Source organism: Cetorhinus maximus, chromosome 2, assembly GCF_964194155.1.
Source record: "Cetorhinus maximus chromosome 2, sCetMax3.hap1.1, whole genome shotgun sequence".
NCBI lineage: Eukaryota > Metazoa > Chordata > Chondrichthyes > Lamniformes > Cetorhinidae > Cetorhinus > Cetorhinus maximus.
The window spans coordinates 192324182-192349183 of NC_135880.1; the positions used below are offsets into that span (position 1 = coordinate 192324182).

Genomic DNA, 25002 nt, shown 5'->3' on the forward strand with positions numbered 1-25002 from the left:
AGGTTGTAAAAAGGCATAAGGTAAAGATAGGGTAAGTTTGCTTTTAATAAGTCTAAGAACTAGGGTAAAGAAACAAGTTTAATCAATTCTGGAACGAAAACATTTCTGAAGAGATTGGTTGAAATGGAAGGAATGCATTTAAGGAAATACTGAAGCCCATGTGAGGGGGTAACTGACCAGATCTCCCAGAAAACAGTAGGATAGCTGGTCAGAACTCCCAGAAGACAGTGTGAACAAGGCCAGGCCAGGAGAACCAGTTGCTGTCAGCCTCAGAGGACACCCCAAGGGAAAAAGGCATTGTGTGGTAAAAATTATTGGAATTCTATAGATTTTGCAATCTATGAGGATAGTTGCTAAACAGAAAAGGGGGTGGTTAGCTCTGAGGGTAGTTAAGTTAAGATCTTGAGGAACTGTTTTAATGTAATATTCACTGTGTGAAGCCATTCTTGTGTGTAAGTGTAATTATGTTTTCTTTTCTCCATTTTCTTTTAAAAACATTTACCCTACTATAAAATCATCGCAAGTAGTCGGGGACATAATTTCCTGATTTCAGATTTGGAATAAGAGCCAGAGCAACTGCAAGGGTCTAAAGCCAACAGTAAGAAGTGGTTTTGATATGTTAATGAACCAAGGGGAACTTGCAAATTGCAAAAACCATTTTGGCAGCTGTTTCAAGTTGCCCTCTGGGATTTGGGCAGCCGTGCCATAACAATAGGACAAATTCAGAGCAGGGAGCGGGAGACAGAAAATTAGCGGTGGCTCATAAAGACAGATGAAGAAAAAGTTAAAAGGTTTACAGATAGACACATGGCAGAATTATATCATTGTTACAACAGAAACTTGGCTTAAAGGGGGGCAAAAAATGGCAGTTTAACATCCCTGGATTTAAGGTTTTTGGGCAGGGCAGAGAGGTGACTAAAAAGGTAGGGGCGTAGCATTATTAGTTAAAGAATAAATTAAAGTTGTGAGGATGAATGCTATACTAAATGGATCAATAGAGGCTATATGGGTTGAGCTCAGAAATAAAAAGGGGCAGCCATACTACTAAGAGTGTACTATAGAAATAGTGAGAGGGAGATAGAAGTGCAAATATGTAGGCAAATTTCTGAGTGCAAAAACAATAGGGCAATAATAGTTGGGGACATCAACTACCCGAATATCAACTGGGACATGAACAGTGCAATAGGCACAGAGGGCACAACATTCTCAAACTGCATTCAAGAGAACTTTTTTTAGCCAGCACGTAACAAGCACAATGAGAGGGAGTGCAATTCTAGATCTAGTCTTAGGAAATGAAGCTGGGCAAGTGAATGAAGTAGCAGTGGTGACCATTTTGGAGTTAGTGACCATAATACAGTTAGATTTAGTGTAGTTGTAGAGAGGGATCAAGATAGAACAGGAGTAAAAGTTCTAAATTAGGGAAAGACAAATTTTACGGAGCTGCAAGGTGATCTAGTGAAAGCGGACTGGTCACAGCTAATTGGAGGGAAATCAGTGACAGACCAATGGGAGGCATTCAAAAGCAAGATTTTATGGGCGCAGTGTAGACATGACCCACAAAGAAAAATGGCGATACTACCAAACCTAGACCCCTTGGTTATCTCGAAGCATAAAAGGTTAGATAAAGCAAAAAAAGTAAGTTTATGGCAGGCACAAAAAGCTTAATACTGTAGAAAGCCTAGAGGAGTATAGAAAGTACAAGGGTGAAGTAAAAAAAGGTAATGGGGAAAGAAAAATGAGGAAATGAGAAAATATTAGCAGGTAAAATCAAAGAGAACCTAACATGTTTTACCAGTACATGGTAACTTGTGCCTGATGCTGAAGATGTGGGCAGGGTTTTCAACGAGTACTTTGTCTCTGTCTTCACTAAGGAGAGGGATGATGCAGGTAATTCTAGTTAAAGAGGAGGAGTGTGAAATATTAGATACAATAAGCATAGTGAGAGAGGATGTATTGGAGGAACTGACATCCTTAAAGGTGAATAAATCACCAGGGCCAGATGGATTATATCCCAGGCTGTTAAAGAAGCCAGGGAGGAAGTAGTGGATACTCTGAGGATCATTTTCCAATCCTCACTATATACAGGTAAAGTACCAGAGAGTTGGAGGTCTGCGAATGTTGTACTGATATTTTAAAAGGGTGCGAGGAATAGACTAAATAATTGTAGGCTAGTCAGTCTGGCTTTGTTGGTGGGCAAATTAATAGAATAAATTTTGACAGACAGATTAAACCATCACTTAGAAATGAATGGATTAATGAGGAATAGTCAGCATGGTTTTGTTAGGAGTAGGTCATGTCTTACTAATTTAATTGAAATTTTTGAGAAAGTAACAAGGGGGATTGATGAGGGTAGTGCAGTGGATGTTGTCTACATGGATATTAACAAGGCATTTGACAAGGTCCCACATGACAGGCTGGTCAGAAAAGTGAAAGCCTATGAGATACAGGGGAACGTGGTGAATTGGATCCAAAATTGGCTCAGCAACAGGAAGCAAGAGTAAAGGTTGATGGATGTTTTTGCAAATGGAAACTGGTTTCTAGTGGCACTCCACATGGCTCAGTGTTGGGTCTCTTGATTTTGTTGCATATATTAATGATTTTGGCATAAATATGGGAGGCATGATTGGGAAAATTGCAGATGTCACAAAAATTGGCCATGTAGTTGATAGTGACAAGGATAGCTGTTGTCTGCAGAATGATATCAATGGTTTGGTTGAGTGCACAGAAATGACAGATGGAATTCAATCCAGAGAAGTGTGAGGTAATGCATTTGGGGAGGGCAAACAAAGCTAGGGAATACACATTAAATTTGAGGATATTGGGATGGCTAGAGGAAATGAGAGACCTTGGTGTGCATGTCCACAGGTCCCTGAAGGTGGCAGGACAGGTGGATAAGGTTGTAAAGAAAGCAGATAGAATGCTTTCCTTTATTGGATGAGGTATAGAATGCAAAAGCAGGGATGTAATAATGAAGCTGTATAAAACGCTGGTTAGGCACAGCTGGAATTTTGTGTACCGTCTGGTCACTACATTACAGGAAGGACATAATTGCTCTGGAGAGAGTACAGAGGAGATTCACAAGAATGTTGCCAGGGCTTGAAAATTGCAGCAACAAGGAAAGATTGGATAGGCTGGGGTTGTTTTCCTTGGAACAGAGGAGGTTGAGGGATGATGACTCGATTGTGGTGAACAAGATTATGAGGGGCCTAGATAGAGCAGACAGGGATGCCCTGTTTCCCCTAGTGGAGAGGTCAGTTACCAGGGGGCACATATTTAAGGTGATTGGTAGAAGGATTAGAGGGCACAAGAGTAAAAACTTCTTCACCCAGAGGGTGGTGGGTGTTTGAAATTCGCTGCCTGGTTTGGTAGTGGAAGCAGAAACCCTCAACTCATTTAAAAGGCACCTGGGTCTGCACCTAACCTGCAAGGCTACAGACCAGGTGCTGGAAGGTGTGATTACAATGTGCAGCTAGTTTTTTATTCTTTATTTTCTGACCATGCAGACACGACAGGCTGAATGACCTCTTTCTGTGCCATAACTTATCTATCGTTCTATGTTTCTAGGTCAACAACAGCTTCTGAGTGGCTTAGTTGTTAAGACTCTTCTCTCTCAGTCACAAGGTGTGAAGTGCAAGCCACACACTGGGATATAAGCACAAAAATCAAAGACTGACTCAGTACCGAGGGAATGTTGCACTGTTGGAGGTGCGGTCTTTTGGATGGCACATTAAACCAGGAATCCCATCTGCCCGCTTAGGTGAATGTAAAAGATTCCATGGCACTACTTGTGGAGAAGGCTTGAGGGTCCAAAATGTGTACGCCTGCTCCCAATTTTTTACATTCTCCAATTCACCCTTGTAAACGAAGTCCCTAATTTTTCAAACTATTCTCCTAACATTTTCTGCACCCTCTTGTAAACTTTCATAAAGTGTGGTGCCCAGAATTGGAAACAATATTCCATTTGAGACCGATCAATGTTTTCTAAAGGTTTACCACAACTTGTCATTTCCATCAAGTCCCTGGTCCAGTGACCAGTGTTGCTATAATACTGGCATCTAATCGACAATGTGGAAAATTGCTCAATTATGTCCTGTCTGGAAAAAGCAGGGCAGATCCAATCTGGGCAATTCTCACTCCAACCAAAGTGGTGGAAGGTGTCATCATCAGTGCTATTAAGCAGCACTTACACAGCAATAACTGACTCTCAATGATGCCCAGTTTGGGTTTCACCAGGGCTACACAGCTCCTCACCTCATTACAGCCTTGGTCTGAACATGGACAAAAATGCTGATTTACAGAGGTGAGGCGAGAGTGAGCGCTCTTGACATCAAGGCAGCATTTAACTGAATGTGGCATCAAAGAGTCCTAGCAAAACTGGAGTCAATGGGAGTTTGCCAAAAACTTTCCACTGGTTGGAGTCATACCTAGCACAAAGGAAGATGGTTGTGATTGTTGGAGGCCAATTAACTCAGGCCCAGGACATCACTGCAGGAGTTCCTCAGAGTAATGTCCTAGGCCCAACTATCTTCAACTGATTCGTCAATGACCTTCCTCCATCAACAGGTCAGAAGTGGGGATGTTCAGCACCATTCACATCTCCTCAGGTCCTAAAGCAGTCCATGTCCATATGCAGCAAGATCTGGACAACATTCAGGCTTTGGCTGATAAGTAGGAAGTTACATTCACAGCACACAAGTGCTAGGCAATGACCATCTCCAACAAGAGAGAATCCAATCACCGCCCCTTGATGTTCAACGACATTACCATCACTGAACCACCCACCATCAACATCCTGGAGTTAGCATTGACCATAAACTTGCCACATAAATACTGTGATTACAAGAGTAGGGCAGAGGCTGGGAATTCTGAAGCGGGTAACTCACCTGGAAGTACAGAGTGCTTTGTGAACACCGTTACGAATGTGAAATTTTATAAGTTTTAAACTGACTATTTAATTTAATTTCAGGTACAGAGTATCCTGAAAGGGTTGGGGTGTGGGGGGGATGGGGGTGGTAGTGTGGGGGTTGGTGATCATCCCAAACTCTGCCTGGGGACAGGCCCATGTAATTTGGTTGTCATGGGCACAGAGGCCCAGTCCGAAACCTCTGGGAATTCAAGTGACAGTTTTCACACCTTAACACAAAAAAGGGTCAGCTGGTTTACCTGGACCCTGGACATAGGCTCGCAAACTCAAAGACACTTGAGAGAGAGGGAGAGAGCGAGAGAGAGAGAAATGCTGCTGTGAGAGGCAGAGGGGAAAAGGCGGTTGCTGTTTTAGCCCCATTCAGAATTCTGATGGAAAATACTTCTCTGTTTGAAGAGACATAGGAACATAGGACTTAGGAGCAGGGGTAGCCCATTTGGCCCTTCGAACCTGCTCTGCCACTCAACAAGAACTTATGGAGACTTAAGAACTGAGGGGACACCAGAGGCTGCCTTGCAGCTAGAACTGCTACAAGACTGAGTGAAGCAACTTTCAAAAGGGCATTGGAAGGCTCACCCTGTTGTGACAGGGAGAATGGAGCCTGCTGGAAAGTTCAGGGGGGGCAGTTTCAGACTTGAATTGACAAGGCTACATAGGAACATAGGAACAGGGCAAGGCCATTCAGCCCATCGAGCCTGCTACGTCATTCATTACGATCATGGCTGATCGAACACTTCAATGCCTTTTACCCAAGCTATCCCCATAACCCTTTGCATTATTGTTAATCAGAAATCTATTAGTCTCTACCTTAAATATGCTCAATGCCTCTGGCATAGAGAATTCCAAAGATTCACAACCCTTTAAGTAAAGAAATTTCTCCTCACCTTGGTCCTAAGTGACTTCCCCCTTATATTGAAATTGTGTCCCCTGGTTCTAGACTCCCCAACCAAGGCAAACATCTTACCTGCATCTACCTTGTCTGTTCCTTTAAGTATTTTGTAAGTTTCAATGAGATCACCTCTCATTCTTCAAAACTCTAGAGAATACAGGCCCAATTTCCCCAACCTCTCTTCATAAAACATCCCGCCATTCCCAGAACCAGTCTGGTGAACCTTTGTTGCACTCCACTATGGAAATAATATCCTTTCTGAGGTAAGGGGGCCAATACTGCACACAGTACTCCAGGTGTGGTCTAACCAAGCTTCTATACAATTGAAGCAAGACTTCACTACTCCTGTACTCAAATCCTCTTGCGATAAAAGCTAACATTCCATTAGCCTTCCTAATTACCTGCTGCACCTGCATGTTAGCTTTCAGTGACTTATGGACAAGGACACCCAGGTGCCTTTGTACATCTAAACTTTCTAATCTCTTATCATTTAGGAAATACTCTGCGCATCTGTTCCTTCTACCAAAGTGGATAACCTCACATTTTTCCGCATTATATTCCATGTGCCATGTTCTTGCTCACTCACTAAGTCTGTCCAAATCCTCCTGTAGCCGCTTTACAACTTCCTCAACACACATTCCCACCTAGCTTTGTATCAGCTGTGAACTTGGGAATATCACATTTGGTCCCCAGATCCAAATCCCTATTGTGAACAGCTGGGTCCCAAGTACTGATCCTTGCAATACCCCACTAGTCACAGCCTGCCAACACGAGAATGACCCGTTTACTCCTACTCTCTGTTTTCTGCCTGTTAACCAATCCTTAATCTATGCCAGTATATTGCCTCCTATTTCCATGTACTTTTATTTTACTAATCAACCTCCTGTGGGGGACTTTATCAAAAGCCTTCTGAAAATCCAAGTATACTACGTCCATCGACTCTCCTTCATCAGTTTTGTTAGTAACATCCTCAAAAAACTCCAACAAGTTTGTCAAACATGATTTCCCATTTGTAAATCCATGCTGACTGTGCCTAATCAGATCATGATTTTCCAAGTATCCATTTGTCACATCCTTTATGATAGATTCTAGCATTTTCCCTGCTAATGATGTAAGGCTAACAGGTCTGTAGTTCCCTGTTTTCTCTCTCCCTCCCTTCTTAAATAGTGGGGTGACATTTGCCATCTTTCAATCTTTAGGAACCATTCCAGAATCTATAGAATTTTGGTCACCAATGCATCCACTATCTCTACAGCAACCTATTTCAACACTCTGGGATGCAGAATGTCAAGCCCCGGGGACTTATCAACTTTCAGTCCTATTAATTTCTCCAATACAACTTTCTTACTTATATTAATTTCCTCCAACTCCTCATTCTCCCTAGTCCCATGGATCTCTAAATTTGGGAAATTTCCTGTATCTTCCTCAGTGAAAACAGGTGCAAAGTAATCATTTAGCTTCTCTGCCATTTCTCTGTTCCCTATTATGAATTCTTCTGACTCTACCTGTAATGGACCCACATTTGTTCTAGCTAAACGCTTCCTTTGTACATATCTAAAGAAGCTTTTTTAAAGTCCATTTTTATGTTTTTTGCTAGATTGCATTCATATTCTATTCTCCCTCTCTTTACCAGTTTCTTGGTCTTCCTTTGCTGTATTCTAAAAACCTCCCAATCCTCAGGTTTACTACTACTTCTGGCAATTTTATAAGCCTTTTCTTTTAATCTTATACAACCTTTAACTTCCTGGCCCTAGCTATACAATTTGCCAGGACACTGAGCCTAGGTCAGTTTAAGTGGAGCCCATCCCAACTAATTAGCTCCCTCTTCCCGAGCACTGTTGCCAGTACCCCATGAATGGAACCCCCTCTTTCCACACCACTCTTTGAGCCAAACGTTTAATTCTCTAATCTGCTTCACTCTATGCAAATTAGTGGCGCAGGTAACAATCCAGAGATTATTACCTTTGATGTTCTAGTTCATTCCTAGTTCTACCTATGTCATTGGTTCCTACATGGACCACGATTTTTCATTGGTCGGGCGGGCTCGGCAGGAGCGGGTTAAGCCAATTAAGGCCCGCCCAGTGTAATACGCAAGCGGGTGCGCTACCTGTGCAGGCAGGGGAAGGAGGGAGAGTCGGGTCCAGAGCTTTTTCTCATGCTTCAATCTCCCTGAGGCACAGAGCTGCCTTAAGGAGATCGAAGCGCTTTTCAAAAAAGTAAATAAAAACAATAAAAATTTAATGAAACATGTCCCCTCACCTGTGACTGTATTATATCCCATCTTAAACTTTCATTAAAAACTCAACATCACACCATATTGGACATTCTTACATCACACATCACACCGTATTTGTTGCACTTGAATTCTGATTGATCGATTAAGTGTTTAATTTTATCGGCTGATTGATTGGATATGATAACTCTCCGGTACTTCAAAGTTTAATTGAGAGATTAAAATTCTCACATCATGGAGTTGGTGGTAATAGCATGGATAGAGGATAGAGGATTGGTTAACAAACAGGAAGCAGAGCTTAGGGATAAACAAGGCATTTTCAGGTTGGCAGGATGTGACTAGTGGAGTGCCTCAAGAATCAGTGCTGGGTCCTCAACTATTTGCAATCTATATTAATGACCTAGATGCAGAGACTATGTAGAGTAATGTATCTAAGTTTGCTGGTGGTACAAACCAAGGTGGGAAAGTAAGATGCAAGGAGGACACAAAGAGACTGTAAAGAGACGTAGGCAGGTTAAGTGAGTGGACAGCAAATTGGCAGATGGAGTATAATGTGGGGAAGCGTGAAGTTCTTCACTTTGGTAGTAGGAATAGAAAGCAGAATTTTTTAAAAAGGTGTGAAACTTCTAAATCTTAAAGTTCAGAGGGACTTGTGTTTACTCGTACATGGAACGTAGCAAATTATCATGCATGTACAGCAAGGATTAGGAAGACAAATGGCATGTTGGCCTTTATTGCAAGGGGTCTGGAGTACAGTAATAAAGAAGTTTTGCTACATTTATACAGGGTTTGAGTGAGACCACATCTGAAGTGCTGTGCGCAGTTTTGGTCTCTATATTTATAGATTCATAGAAAGTTTACAGCACAGAAAGAGGCCACTTGGCCCATCGTGCTGGCCAAAAAACAAGCCACTGAGACTAATCCCACTTTTCCAGCATTTGGTCCCTTACCCTGCAGGTTACGGCACTTGAGCTGCCTATCCTAAACCTTTTAAATGTGTTGCGGGTTTCTGCCTCTATTACCCTTTCAGACAGAGAGTTCCAGACCCCCCACAACCCTTTGGGTGAAAACATTTTCCTCATCCCCTCTCTAATCTTACAACCAATCACTTTAAATCTATGCCCCCTAGTCACTGATCTCTCTGCTAAAGTAAATAAGCCCTTCCCGTCCACTCTACCCAGGCCCTGGCCTCACAATGTTCTACATCTCAATCAAATCTCCCATCAGCCTCCTGTGTTCTAAGAAGAACAATCCCAGCCTGTCCAACCTCACCTCACAGCTGCAACCTTTAAGGAAGGATACCCTTGCATTGGAGGCAGTGCATAGAAGTTCACTAGACTGGTTCCTAGGATGAGAGGCTGAGGACATTGAACCTGGTGTTTAGAAGAAGAATGATAGGCAACATCATTGAACAAGGTATTGAAGGGATAAAAACAAAAAGCTACTGCGGATGCTGGCAATCCAAAACAAAACCAGAATTACCTGGAAAAACTCAGCAGGTCTGGTAACATTGACGGAGAAGAAAAGAGTTGACGTTTCGAGTCCTCATGACCCTTCAACAGAACTGAGTATAGTTAGGAGAGGGGTGAAATATAAGCTGGTTTAAGGTGGGGTGGGGGGGGGAAGAAGTTGAGGAGGGGTGGTGGTTGTAGGGACAAGCAAGCAGAGATAGGAGCAGATAATCAAAAGATGTCACAGACAAAAGGATCAAAGAGGTGTTGAAGGTGGTGATATTATCTAAGAAAATGTGCTAATTAAGAATGGATGGCAGGACACTCAAGGGACAGCTCTAGTGGGGGTGGGGTGGAAAGACTGACAAGGTATTAGTTGATGATTTAAAAATAATGGAAACAGGTGGGAAAAGAAAAATCTATATAAATTATTGAGAAAAACAAAAGGGAGGGGGAAGAAACGGGGTGGGGATAGGGGAAGGAAGTTTAAGATCTAAGATCCTTCCCACCTACATCCGTGATTCCTCTGACACCTTACGTCACATCAACAATTTCCAGCTCCCTGGCCCCAACCGCTTCCTCTTCACCATGGACGTCCAATCCCTCTACACCTCCATCCCCCACCAGGATGGTCTGAGGGCCCTTAGCTTCTTCCTTGAACAGAGGCCCCAACAATCCTCATCTACCACTACTCTCCTCCGTCTGGCTGAACTTGTTCTCACACTGAACAATTTCTCCTTTAACTCTTCTCACTTCCTCCAAATAAAAGGTGTGGTTATGGGTACCCGGATGGGCCCCAGCTATGCCTGTCTCTTTATGGGGTATGTGGAACATTCCTTGTTCCAGTCCTACTCCGGCCCCCTCCAACTCTTTCTCCGGTACATCGATGATTACTTCGGTGCGGCTTCATGCTCTCGTCGGGACCTGGAAAAATTTATTAATTTTGCTTCCAATCTCCACCCCTCCATCATTTTCACATGGTCCATCTCTGACACTTCCCTTCCCTTCCTTGACCTCTCTGTCTCAATTTCTGATGATAGACTGTCCACCAATATCCATTACAAGCCTACCGACTCCCACAGCTACCTCGACTACAGCTCCTCACACCCGCTTCCTGTAAGGACTCCATCCAATTCTCTCAGTTCCTTTGCCTCCGTCGCATCTGTTCTGATGATGCCACCTTCAAAAACAGTTCCTCTGACATGTCCTCCTTCTTCCTTAACCGAGGTTTTCCACCCACGGTCGTTGACAGGGCCCTCAACCGTGTCCGGCCCATCTCCCGCGCATCCACCCTCACGCCTTCTCCTCCATCCCAGAAACATGATAGGGTCCCCCTTGTCCTCACTTATCACCCCACCAGCCTCTGCATTCAAAGGATCATCCTCCGCCATTTCCGCCAACTCCAGCATGATGCCACCACCAACACATCTTCCCTTCACACCCCCTGGCGGCATTCCGTAGGGATCGTTCCCTCCAGGACACCCTGGTCCACTCCTCCATCACCCCCTACTCCTCAACGCCCACCTATGGCACCTCCCCATGCTCACGCAGAAGATGCAACACCTGCCCCTTCACTTCCTCTCTCCTCACCGTCCAAGGGCCCAAACACTCCTTTCAAGTGAAGCAGCATTTCACTTGCATTTCCCCTAACTTAGTCTACTGCATTCGTTGCTCCCAATGCGGTCTCCTCTACATTGGAGAGACCAAACGCAAACTGGGCAACCGCTTTGCAGAACACCTGCGGTCTGTCTGCAAGAAAGACCCAAACCTCCCTGTCGCTTGCCATTTTAACACTCCACCCTGCTCTCTTGCCCACATGTCTGTCCTTGGCTTGCTGCATTGTTCCAGTGAAGCCCAACGCAAACTGGAGGAACAGCACCTCATCTTCCGACTAGGCACTTTACAGCCTTCTGGGCTGAATATTGAATTCAACAACTTTAGATCTTAAACTCCCTCCCCCATCCCCACCCCGTTTCTTCCCCCTCCCTTTTGTTTTTCTCAATAATTTATATAGATTTTTCTTTTCCCACCTATTTCCATTATTTTTAAATCTACAACTAATACCTTGTCAGTCTTTCCACCCCACCCCCACTCGAGCTGTACTTTGAGTGTCCTGCCATCCATTCTTAATTAGCACATTTTCTTAGATAATATCACCACCTTCAACACCTCTTTGATCCTTTTGTCCGTGACATCTTTTGATTATATGCTCCTATCACTGCTTGCTTGTCCCTACAACCACCACGCCCCCTCAACTTCTTCCCCCCCCACCCCACCTTAAATCAGCTTATATTTCACCCCTCTCCTAACTATACTCAGTTCTGCTGAAGGGTCATGAGGACTCGAAACGTCAACTCTTTTCTTCTCCGCCAATGCTGCCAGACCTGCTGAGTTTTTCCAGGTAATTCTGCTTTTGTTTTGGATTTCCAGCATCCGCAGTAGTTTTTTGTTTTTATCCTTATAGATTAAATCCGGCAAGGGTATCACAAGTACAGAAAGAAAATGAATTCAAGCTTCAAAATGATATCATTAAGTCTAATTGCAGTAACTGGAGTTCATCCATTGTGCTGGTACCGAAACCAGATCAAACACAAAGACTGTGTGTTAACTATTGAAAGGTCCTCGTGACCCTTCATCAGAACAGAACAGGTCATGAGGACTCGAAACGTCGCCTCTTTTCTTCTCCGCCGATGCTGCCAGACCTGCTGAGTTTTTCCAGGTAATTCTGTTTTTGTTAAGGTATTGAAGGGGCTTGGCAGGGTAGACACTGAGATGTGTGATTCTGAGATTCCTCCTGCCTGGGGAATCTATAACACGGGGAGGCACAGTGTCAGGATAAGGATCCAATTGTTTAGGAATGAGATAAGGAGAGATTCCTCCAATCAAAGGGTTGTGAACCTTTGGAATTCTCTACCCCAGACAGTTGTGAATGCTCCATTTCTGAATATATTTAAGGCTGAGATACACAGATTTTTGGTCTCTCATAGAGCCAGGAGATATGGAGAGCAGGTGGGCAAGTGGAATTAAGGCCAATGATCAGCTACAAATGTACTGAATGGCAGTGAATGCTCGAGGACTATGGACTACTCCTGCTCCTATATCTTATGTTCTCCTGAATCTCAAAGCCTGTCCACCTCTAAAAAGCACAAGTCAGGGGTTTGATGGAATACTCTCCACTTGCCTGAATGAGTGTGGCAACATCAAGAAGCTTGACACCATCCAGGACAAAGCAGCCCTTTTGATTGGCCCTCCCTCCACCATGGATGCACAGTGGCAGCAGTGTGTACCATCCACAAGATGCACTGCAGCAACTCACCAAGTCTCCCTCGACAGCACCTGCAAAACACGCAACCTCTACCATCTAGGACAAGGGCAGCAGACGCCTGGTAACATGATAACCTCCAAGGTCCCCTCTAAGTTACACATCTTCCTGACTTGGAACTATATCACCATTAATTCACTGTCACTGTCAAAATCCTGGAACTCCCTCCCAAACAGCACTGTGGGTGTTCCGACAACACATGGACTGCAGCAGTTCAAGAAGGTGGGTCACCATCACACTCTCAAGGGCAATTAGGGATGGGAAATGAATGCTGGTTTAGCCAGCGATGCCCACATCCTGAGAATGAATAAAAGAAATAACAGTGAATTGACAACCTGGATGGATTGTGGACCCAGGGCAAGTCCTCCATGTGACACCCAGAAAATATTGTTGAATTTTGAGCAGTACTGTTTGAACTGAAATATCTTGAAAGGTAGATATTCCAAATGAGCTATGAGCTTATAAAATGATTAAAACAAATCATTAAAACAAACACTCAGGGGGCAATTTTCTCTGAATACTTAATCATGAAGGAGCCTCTGAGGTGTCCTAAACTGAAACATTGATTTTTCCCACAGTTAGGATAAAAATGCTGGAGGTTGGAATAGGAGCAGCCACTTGGAGGTTCTTTAAGAGCCTGGTTGCCACTTAAGTTCCTGTTAGCGCTCATTGAAGATCTGCACGGCATTATGGTGGCTATCAGTTCATTATACCCAGCTGATTAGATTAAACACGCTGTTCCTAAGAATTCTAACCTTTTATCAATATTTACTGTTCACTTCACTGATCAGACTGCCCTTCTCCCGCCTGTGCTGTGATGGGAGTCTTCAATCTCCTGCTGAGCCTATATCTGGTTACCGGTTCCATTGGTTTTTCAGTTTCAGCTGACGGAGCAGTGAAGGTAGATTGTGGACCAGGTAGCAGCGAGAGTTGGCAACCGGAGTCTGCAGGTGTGATGTAGGGTGTGACGTGGTGTGCATTTGTGTTGAATAGGTTCTCTATGCACTGGGGTATACCCACCTGCATATGATCGTGCACAGGTCATGCTAATGTTTTACAGCAAAGCCTGGCCTCCAATCATCTTGGAACCCCCTGGCCATTGGGCCAAGTCCCGTTCCGTTGAGATCAGGTGGTAGTCCACATGCAACAACCACCCCATGTTAAAAAAAATCACACACAGGCATCTTCCACTTATCAGTTTCAGACCTATCGAACTGGCGGCATCCTCGATCCTGATGGACTGCCTATTAGAAAAGGAAGACTGTTCACTTGCTGCTGGAGGTTGGAAGACATGTCTGGAGACTTCCTGAGACACTTTGCCAAGAATCCATCAACACCCTACCATCATTTATATCAGAACTTATCTGGTGGCTTCATCTAAACACAGTAAGGGGTTATTTTAACCAAAGGGTGAAAATAAGTGCCAAAAGGATCCTGTGCTCATAAAAAATGCCTGTTTGAAAGTATGGCTTTAGCATGCATTTTCTGGCTAACATGGTTTAAGCAGCCTCCACTGAAACCAACAACTGCATGGTTAGCACTCAAGCGCTGATAAGCAATTTTCCTGGAGTTGTACATATGGGTTCCATATAACCACTTCCTCTGCAGATGTGGAGTGTGCAAGTTGTGATAGAAGCAAACAGGGAAGGATGGTCAGGAAGCTAGAGGGGGGAACGCGACACTGGAGGTTCTGGTGAACAGGGCAAAGAGAAGGAGTGGTGTCCTTTATGTGAATTGTGGAAGGAGGCCACAGAGGCAAATAATGCTGTGGATGTGGGAGGAGATCACCCAGGAGTTCACAGCCATGAGCACTGTCCTCTAAGACATGGCTCCAGTGCTGTAAGAAAAGTAATGACAACACGAATAGTCAAAGTAAGATCCCATCTCACAAACACACTGCTTAATAACTGCATGGCCACCAATATCACAACCTCAATACACTGCATTCATGATCTAATTATCTACACCCCATATTGTTGCATCCTTGATGGGCACTACCTCAAATACATCTCAAAACTCTTCAGCCGTGTGAGGCATCATATAGACACTAAGATGCCAGTCATTCACTTTATGTGGCCTCAAGAAATGGCTGAAGGCATTGGATACAGAAAAAAGCTATGGCCCTAACAACATCCTGGCTGTACAACTGAAGACTTGTGCTCCAGGACTAGCTGTGACCCTAAGCAAGCTGTTCCAGTACAGCTACCACACTGGTCCTGCATGGCCCTCATCTAATTTCTCTTATGCAGAACTAGTATGTAAAACTGCCCACCAGAGAGGTGACACCTGTGGTATCCTTTCCACCCTGTGTGTTTGCTGCCCAGCCCGTTCCACTCTGAAGATACTTCTTCGACCCTAGCCTCTAAATTATGTGTGGATAGATGAAGCTGAAGGATAGATCAATAGAGAAGCAGTGGCAGGCATTTAAGGGGGTATTTGAAAATACTCAGAATAAATATATTCCTACTATAAAGAGAAAAGGAGAGAACCCATCATCCTTGGTTAACAAAAGAAGTTAAGGAAAGCATCACACTTAAGGAAAAAGCATATAACTGTGCAAAGATGGGTGGCAGGTCAGATGATTGGTCAGAATATAAAGAGCGACAGAGAATGACTAAAAGGTAAAGGTTAATCAGGAGAAAGAAATTAGAGAATGAGAGGAAGATAGCTAGAAATGTAAAAATATGTGGCAAAAGTAAGTAAATTGAGTGTTGGTCCTCTAGAGAGTGACAGTGGGGAATTAATGGTAGATAACAAGGAAATAGCTGATGAAAAGAACAAATATTTTGCTTCTGTCTTCACTATAGAGGATTTAAAAAAAGCATTCCAGGAATAGCTATAAATCAGGGAGTGGAAGGGAGAGAGGAACTTGGTGAAATTACAATCACTAGGGAAATGGTACGAATCAAACTGATGGAGCTGCGGGCTGACAAGGCTCTGGGTCCTGATAGACTTCATCCTAGGGTCTTAAAAGAGGTGGCTAATGAGGTGGTAGATGCGTTGATGTTAAATTTTCAAAATTTGCTGGATTCTGGAAAGGTTCCATCAGGCTGAAATGTAGAAAATATAACCTCTCTATTCAAGAAGGAAGAGAGGCAGAAAACAGGAAACCATAGGCCAGTTAGCTTGGCGTCTGTCGTGGGGAAGGTGTTAGAATCAATCATTAAGGAGATTATAGCTGGGCACTTAGAAAACTCAATATAATCGGGAAAAGTTTTGTGAAAGGGAAATCATGTTTAACCAACTTGTTGGAGTTCTTTGAAGAAGTAGCATGTGCTGTGGATAATGGGGAGCCTGTAGGTGTACTGTAGTTGAATTTCCAGAAGGCATTGATAAGGTGCCACATCAAAAGTTATCGCGGGAAATAAAAGCACATAATGTAGGAGGTAAAATATCAGCATGGATAGAAGATTAGCTGGTTGGCAGAAAACAGAGAATATGCATAAATGGGTCTTTTTCTAACTGGTACGATGTCAGGATGTGACAAGTGGAGTCCCACAGGGATCTGTGCTGGGGCCTTAACTTTTTACAATTTATATCAATGGTTTGGATGAGGGGAGCTGAGGCATGGTAACTAAATTTGCAGACAACACAAAGAAAGTGTGTTGTGAAGAGGACATAAGGCGGTTGCAGACAGATATAGGTACATCAAGTGAGTGGGTAATAACCTGGCAGATGGAGTCTAATGTAGGAAAATGTGAAGTTGTTCACTTTGACGGAAAGAATAAAAAGCTGAGTATTACTTAAGTGGAGAACGGCTGCAGAACTCTGAGGTGCAGAGGGATCCAGGTGTTCTAGTGCATGAGTCACAAAAAGTTAGTATGCAGGTACAGAAAGTAATTAAGAAGGCTAGTGCAATGTTATCCTTTATTATGAGAGGAATTGAACATAAAAGTAAGGATGTTATGCTTCAGTTATACAGGGCATTTGTGAGACCACGTTTCAAATACTGTCTGCAGTTTTCATCTCCTTATTTAAGGAATAATGTAAATGCATTGGAGGCGGTTCAGTGGAGGCTTACTAGATTGACACCTGGAATGAAGAAAGGCTGAACAGACTGGGCTTGTTTCCACTGGAGTTCAGAAGAGTGAGGGGTGATTCGATTAAAAAATATAAGATCCTGAACAGTCTTGACAAGGTGGACGTGGAAAGGATGTTTCCTCTTGTGGGTGAGTCCAGAACTAGGGGCACTGTTTTAAAGTTAAGGGTCACCCTTTTAGGACAGAGATGAGGAGAATTTTTTTCTCTCAGAGGGTTGTGCAACTTTGGAACTCTGCCTCAGAAGGCAGTGGAGATGGGGGTCAATGAATATTTTTAAGGCAGAGGTGGATAGGTTCTTGTTAGGGAAGGGAATCAAAGGTTATCAGGGGTAGATGGGAATTTGGAATTCAAAACACAAACAGATCAGCCGTGATCTTATGGAATGGCGGAGCAAGCTCAAAGAGCTGAATGGCCTACTTCTGCTCTTATTTTGCATGTTCGTATAAGGCAACAACAGTTATAGCATAAGCAGTAAGGATAAGAACCAGGGTGAATAGTTTAATATTTGTTGATTGAGTGATGTTTCCATTGTTTGTGCTGCAGATAAAGAGTCATGATGGTAATTGGGTTGTCGTGAAATTGATAATCTTTTTTATGGGTCTAACCGGGGAAGGAGTTGAAAGGGCTGAGTGCAAATGATGGACTTCCTGATGGATCCCCAGTTCTTGAAGATGGCAAACATGCTCCAGAGTCTGATGGGTCGAGGACATCCTCCTAAATGCTCTTCAATTAGAGAACGGTGAGTGTCCTTCCCAGGTCTAGACCATCTGCCTGAAAGCTTCAGGCACTCACCCTAATCCCGCCCCTCTTCCTCCTCCTTTTCCTCCTCCTGGCCCCTGAGTTTAACCCTTTCATTGCTGGTGGTAATGTCTGTTCTCTCATGGTCACCAGATTGTGGAGCATGCAGCAAATCACCACAAACCTGGAGACATTCTCAGCTGAGTTCAGCAGGGAATTGGCGGGTGGGGGCGGTGTTTGTTCATGGGCTTCTTGCTAGGGGTTTCTCTTCATCTCCAGGATGAATGGGAGGAGAACATGAGACCAGGCAAAGCAGCTGCTGGAGGAGAGAAGGAAAGGAGAGTGATGAGCATTCCAGATTTGTGCTGACTTACTGCAGGCCGCACAACCTGGCAATCATGAGAGACAAGCTGTTACCACCAGAAAGGTTGCTAAAAGCCCATGCTCAGGAGCCTCAAGAGGAGAAGGAGGAAGAGGAGGAGGAGGATGAGAGGAAGGAGGAGGGTGAAGGTCAGGAGGACCAAGTGGACTCCTTCCTCTCTGAGAGTTCAAGATATCCCTCCTCCTCTGGACTCCCTCCCTCAGGACCTACAGTTTTACATCTAAAAATCTGCACACTCTTTCGCTCACTCCCTGTGCCGTCCTGAAACCTGCCATTCCATACCTCCTTCAGGGGGCCTGAAGCCCAAGGTTACCACTCCATAAAAAGAACATCTGTTCAAGACTTGCGTACCAGCCTTGCAGGTATGTTAGATTTCAGCATTCCAGGCAAATTCAGTTCATAACCATCAGAAATTATTTTGGTAAAACTGGACTTACAAGCAGGTATGCATTTTTAGTACAGGTATTTATTTTCTGTTTGCACTCTTTCACCAAAATAACTCCCTCAGTCTCTGGTTTTTGGTCAATATAAGAAGAACCCAGCATGGTGTAGGGTTATGTAATGTTTTTCGAACCTTTCTATCCATTAGACTTTTTGAGAAAGAAAGAAAGCAAGGTTTGTATTTATAGAACAATTTCACAGCCTCAAAGTGATTTACAACCAATTGGAGTCTATAGTCATTATTGTAATGTTGGGAACATTACAGCTAATTTCACAATATGAGAATCCGGTATGATAGGCGCTCCCTGGTGAGTCAGAATTCTGAGTATATTTACTGATCTTGATGTCTTGATACACTCCCAGTAGTGTGGTGAGGATAGTGAGCAGAAAACTTTCAGTTAAAAATTATTGAGGTTACCTTTTGTCTCCATACAGATTATTTCAGCCTATGAAATGTGACAAAATATCACACCCCACGCTATTGTAAGTAAATGTATTTAACAATACAAAAAACAAGTGAAAAAATAATATATGTACATATTTCTCACACGGTGATGCAGGAGGTCATGTTACACTCTGTGTTTAGCCATGGACACTGTGACTGCTGGCATTGAGACCCCTTGACATTAAAATGGGAATAAATTGGAAATGTCTTCGAAAAGACAGTGATGTCAGCCTTTGCGCAAATTCTGCAGACTGTCCCCATAAAACCCACTGAGCTTGCAAAGAGGGTTGACCCTGCTAGCTTTAACTCTTCCAGAAACCAGTAGCAAGAGAAGCAGCTGAAGATTACCTCAATTTAATGCTTTGGAATCCTGGTTTTAAATCCTCAGGCAGTTCACACTCAGATTCTTAGGGTGTTTGTCAATAGAGTTCATTTTGAGTCTCCTTTAGAGCTCCCCAGGGCTGGGTGTTTAATGGCCAAATCTTGCTGGTTATTATTCTCTTTATCCAAACTGGTTGATTATTTAATTGCAATAGTTTTTCAGCCTGTTCCCTGTGTTATTGATGATTTATCTCTGCATTTAAAAAGTTTAAAAATTACCATCTGCCATTTGTTAGCCTGTCCAATGGGTCAGAGAACAAGCATTTTTTTGTATTGTTTTTTGGATGTGGTTATTGGTAGAGCCGCATTTACTGCATTCCCTGACTGCCTTGAGCAGGTGATGATGAGCTGCCTTCTTGAACCACTGCAGCCCGTGTGGTCTTAGGTACCCCCACAGTGCTGTCAGGGAGGGAATTCTAGGAGTTTAACCCAGCAACAATGTAAAACAGTGATATATTTCCAAGTCAGGGTGCTGAGTGACTTGGAAGGTAACTTGAAATTTAATGAATCCATTTCACACAACATCTTCTCCTGCTTCATGGCTATAACTTCAGTGGGAACTTCAATTGCATTAGTTTAAATGAGATTTCTGCCAGTTACACCAGCAGAGTTTGAGAAAGTCACCCTCAGAATCATTATCTGGTCATAATGGAACAGAAGAAAGACAATAGCCAGAAAAGGCCTCAGCTTCATTGTGAGCAGTCTGAGCTAATGTTTTTAACTGTGGGTCAGCTTGCTGGGTCACTACCGAGGGAGATTTATTCATCGCCTCCTTAGGATCTTCTCGGCTCCCAAAAAAGGTTTTAGGTAAGCAAACTGGAGGGTCTTCTGTCTGTGATGCCACTTCAGCTTCCTCTGTTGGAGCTTGTCGCGCCATAGACTGGGTTACCACACAGTCAGGGAAAATGCCCGGCACTTTCTCCTGCAGCTGTTTGGTCTCCTTGACCTGAATGGGCTTCCCTGAGACCACTGGGGAAGCTGTTACCTTTGACCCTGCCAGGTCATTGCCGAGGAGGAGGTTGACACCATCGACAGGCAAAATGGGGATAACTCCCATGGTCACTGGCCCCGATACAAGGCTGCACTCCAGATGCACCCTGTATAGGGGAATGGGCATGTACCCTCCTTCAATCCCCTTTACCAGCACCTTGGCACTTATGGCACTCTCTGGTGGGAAGGTCATGCCCTTTCCCAGCAGTAGAGTCTGGCTGGCCCCTGGATCCCTCAGGCTTACCTCCCTCACCCTGGGGAAATGTGGCCATCCTGCCTTCGGATACAAAATCCCAGTAGCCCTCAGGGATTTGTTTAACCTTATCCGCACCCTCAGGAGTGCCCCTACAGGGATTTGCAGCCGCAGCCACAGCCATAGCCTGGTCTGCCATGCTCTCTGACTGACTCCCATTCTCTGCATAGGGTGTATGTGCCCCGATAAATCCCACTGGTTTTCCCCGTAGCCTCCAGCAGTTGGCCCGGACGTGCCCTACGTTCCAGCAGTTAAAACACAGGCTTCTTGATTTCATTTTTCATTTCAGCACCACACTTTCTGTCCTGAGGAGGGAGCCCAGAATTTCTCTCTCTCCCATGGGTGCTCAGTTTCCTATTGCTCTCTCACCCCCTCTATCCTTCCCAGTTGGTTGGGGGTGACTAGGGGAGGGTCTCTTCTGGAACAAGGGTTTGTGGATCAACTCATCATTGTCGGCCAGTGTGGCTGCCTGTCTGGCCCTGTGACCACCACCACCCCTACTCCTCTAGGTGTGTTCCTATTGCAAAGAGGTAGGGAGTTTTTAAACTCCTCAAGAAGAATTATTTCACGGAGGTTTTCGTAAGTGATTTCAGTTTTAAGTGCCCGCACCCACTGGTCAAAAGCAAGTTGCTTAAACCTTTCAAATTCCAGGTACGTCTGGTCAGGCCGTTTCCTGAGGGTACGGAATCTCTGACGGCGCGTCTCCGCACTAACTGATACGCACTTAATTTAGCCATTTTACTGTCTCATAGTCAGTGACACTTTCCTCAGGCAGGAGGGAGTAAACCTCGTGAGCCTTTCCTGAAAGCTCACTCTGCAGTAATACGGACGACTGTTGGACTGGCCACTTTAACTGCTCGGCTATAAAGAAGGCTTCCATCTCTACTTCATCAAAACTAGGGATTAGATGAGCAAACCAGGTTGCCTCAATCCTTAAGTCTGAGCTAATGGTGTCTTTAAGGGACCCAGCAGGATGCCTGCTCCTCAGTTCAGGCTGTTTTAGTTACAACTCCCTTCCCCTTTCTCTCTCCTGAAATTCTCACTCTTCCCTTCGTGCCCTTTCCTGAAATTCCCTTTCCTTTTCTCTCTCCTGAAATTCTAATTTCCACTTCTCCAAGTTTAATCTCTCTACTGCTATGCGATCCATTTCATCGTCCTCACTTTCCACCTCTAGACCATTGGCCGCCCTTTTTACAATTTCAGTCTTTCTGGCTTTCAGCCAAAATTCTAATCCTAAACATCTCGCTGACTCTTTTAACTGTTTGAAGGAAAGAACTTAATGACCCTCAAAAGTAACTGCTTCTGGCTCTGCCTGAAAGGTACTGGCATCAAAAGTGGATATTTTAACACTTCAGCAGTACAGACTCAAGTAAGTCATTTTGCAGTTTCTAAAAAATTGATTTCAAAAGGACGATTTACTTTCCCTACTCTAACTCATTTGTTTCGACTATGGGAAAAAAATATTCCAGGCTCCGAGCCCCTAATTTGTTCAAATCCTGGATGAGTGCTCCAATTTGTTACGACCCAGCTCCAGGTTCCCCAAAGCTGTTGACCCAGGTGAGACCCCCTCAATTTGTCACCGTCTGGCTGGGACACCCCCCAGATGAGGGGGGATCAACTGGCTCCCTGTCTGAATTCAGCCCCCCCCCCCCACTCTGTTGGTCACAACAAGATTTAATCTAAAAAGGATCCCTTTCATGGATACCTTTTCCCCAGACTCAGTCGTTCCGGTTTTGAAGGAGCCAATTTGATCAGACTTACTTGAGTTAAAGTTAAGAGTGAGTTTATTCACTACTAAAGGCAAAAAAGGATAAAACACATGCATATACAGTCACACAGGTTAAAAGTAAGAACTTAGCTTGAAGTAAATGAATATATATGCACATAAAACAAGGTATACGGAACAGACCTTGACTCATGGGGGTAGGTGGTTGAGTGGTGTGGCCGTTGCGATTCAAGATTCCAGTCGTCTTGACTTCAATAGACGAATAGTCAGTTTTGAGGTTCCTGTAAAGTTGACTCTGGTAGATAAATAGTTGATTTCGAAGTTCCAGTAGAGTTGACTGCAGTAGATGAATAGTCGGTTTTGAGGCTCCAGTAGTTTTGACTTCAGTAGAGAGATAGAGATCGGGATATCTGCAAAAATGGCGACTTGCAGGGGTGCTGTGTGTGACTGTTGCGTCTGAGTCAAACTTCCTGCACTTGTTCTCTCACAGCACCCACCAACAGACAGACATGGGAGCAGGTTTTCAGCTCACTTTTAACCCCCTCCTTTGTATGTTTCAAGTGGAAAGTAAATTCACAAATCTGTCTGGGCATTGCTCACAGGATTTCTTGATGAGATAATGCTCATCTCCCATTATGCCCCATTGTCTCTACCGGTGGGAGCAAATAGTTTCTGGATGTCTTTAGAAGTACCTTGTCTGGCAACAGGGTGGGGTTCTATTAACTCTTAGGGAGTCACCCTGCAGCATTCCAGCCAGTGACTTGTGTGTATTGTTTATAAACTCAGGACTTTTTATTAAAGTCCAATGTTTCCGGACGTAATTTTTTCTTCATTATCATAACACCTTTCATCAAGCCCATACTGCTCCACTCTAACTCTGTATTAAAGCCGACCCCTCCAGTACTCTATTTCTCTCTCAGAGCCCATGCATTTAAGACTCCAACACCTCAGCAAATGCCATCCATCGAATAACTAAGCTTGCATCAAGTCCCATCCCTCTTGTACCTAAAGCTTTCATCAAAACCTATCTTTCTTGTACCCTAACTCTCACACTGAAACCTATCATTTCAGTACACTCACCTTCTCACCAAAGCCCCATCTCTCTAGAACAGTAACACTTTCAAAACCATCCCTCTCGTACAGTAACCCCTAAGCCAACAAAAGGGTACTTTAGTACCCTAACTCTATCAAAATCTATCCTCCCAGTACCATAACCTCGCAACAAAACCCAGTCTTCAAATATCTTAACTCCATTAAAACCCATCCCTCTAGTACCCTACCAGTCTCTTTGAAGCCTCTCACTCGAATTCCCTCTTTATCAAAACCTATCCCCCGAGTACCCTGACGACCGGACACACTCCTACTCGAAACCTAATCCCATTTTCGCAGCCGGCCTTAATCAAAGTTTCTCCAGCGGGAATCGCTCTTGCTGATGCTCTCTCCACTTCTTGCAATATTGATATGTGTAGATTTGGTGTTGGGGTCAGAATTGCACGCAGTCTCCCTACTGTTCTCTCTCTCTTTCAGTGCTTCATACAACCTTAGCAAGTCTGCTTCCTCGATCATTGATTTTCTCAATTGCAGCGCCCTCTGCAAAACTCCAGCACATACAAGTGGTTTCACGGTCAAAAATTTAGGGAACATACAGCTGAGTATCAGCGCTACAGAGTAAATTCCACATTTAGCGTTTCCAAACACACACCATCTTCCATCTTCCCACGACTGACTCTTTGAATATGTTGCTGCTCAATTTGTTTTGGTATTTTACTTCTGCTGTAACACTGCTCATTTACAAACTCTGTCATTTTCTTACTCTCAAGTACAGTACTAGCTCTGTCTTTACTGAGCAGATATCACACTCAACTATACTTCTCCACTGAATACATTTAGAACAACTTAGAACTGTTATCCTTACAAGTGCTTTTGGAATTCCTTTTTATAGCTGTTATTATTTCTTTGCTATTTTCACAACTTTCTCAGTCCACATGATTTCCACTTTTCTTGCATTTCTCCTAAGCAATCTCTGTTAGTTTAATACTGTCTTACCTTATTTAATGACCAGGGTTGCCAAACGAAACAAGTGAAACGTTTGTACCACTTTATTGAAAATAACCCCGCTTTCAGGTCTCCTCCTACCGGACGGTAAGAGCCACCCGAACAGGTTCCTTCAAACCCACATACGGACTGCAGCTTCTCTGAGCTCCCAGTATTTAGTTTTATGTTACTTTGTTCCTTCTGGTTTCAATGTTCCTGCTGCACTCGTCACAGGAGCTTGTGAGGAATTTTCAAAAGCTGTTTCCAATTCACTTCACTAAAAAAATTACTTTGCTTGATGACGTAAATTTAAAGATTTGTTACTGAATTCAGTTGCAGGACTGCAAATTCCTAATGGCTTTTCTCAGGAAATGGAATAAAATGTTACTAACTGAATGGTGACTCCCTTAAAGAGACTAAATTTTCTTAAACGTCACTGTGTTTCCATGTAGCCGAAGTACAGCTTGTTGCGTTATTCCTTAAGTTCTCACTATTATATTTCTGACTCTCCTTCCTATGTTGAAGGTGTAAGTTGAATTCGAGTTGCTGTTTTTACTATTTCCTAGTGCATGAATCGCAAAAGGTTAGTAAGCAGGTACAGCAAGTAATTAGCAAAGCTAATAGAATGTTATTGTTTATTACAAGGGAAATTGAATACCAGATTTCGGGGGGTTATGCTTCCCTTATGCAGGGCATTGGTGAGACCACATCTGGAGTACTGTGTACAGTATTGGTCTCCTTATTTAAGGAAA

General features: G+C 43.7%; 1 protein-coding gene across 1 annotated transcript in view; it reads right to left on the reverse strand.

Annotated features, from left to right (window-relative positions):
- The window catches only part of LOC144668782 (CMP-N-acetylneuraminate-beta-galactosamide-alpha-2,3-sialyltransferase 4-like), a 162971-nt gene extending 138631 nt beyond the window's left edge, over nt 1–24340 (reverse strand). Inside the window, exon 1 of the mRNA XM_078531120.1 lies at nt 24263–24340. The gene's annotated coding sequence lies outside the window, so the exon portion shown is untranslated. The remainder of the gene's footprint in view (nt 1–24262) is intronic.
- Nucleotides 24341–25002: the final 662 nt, after the last annotated feature.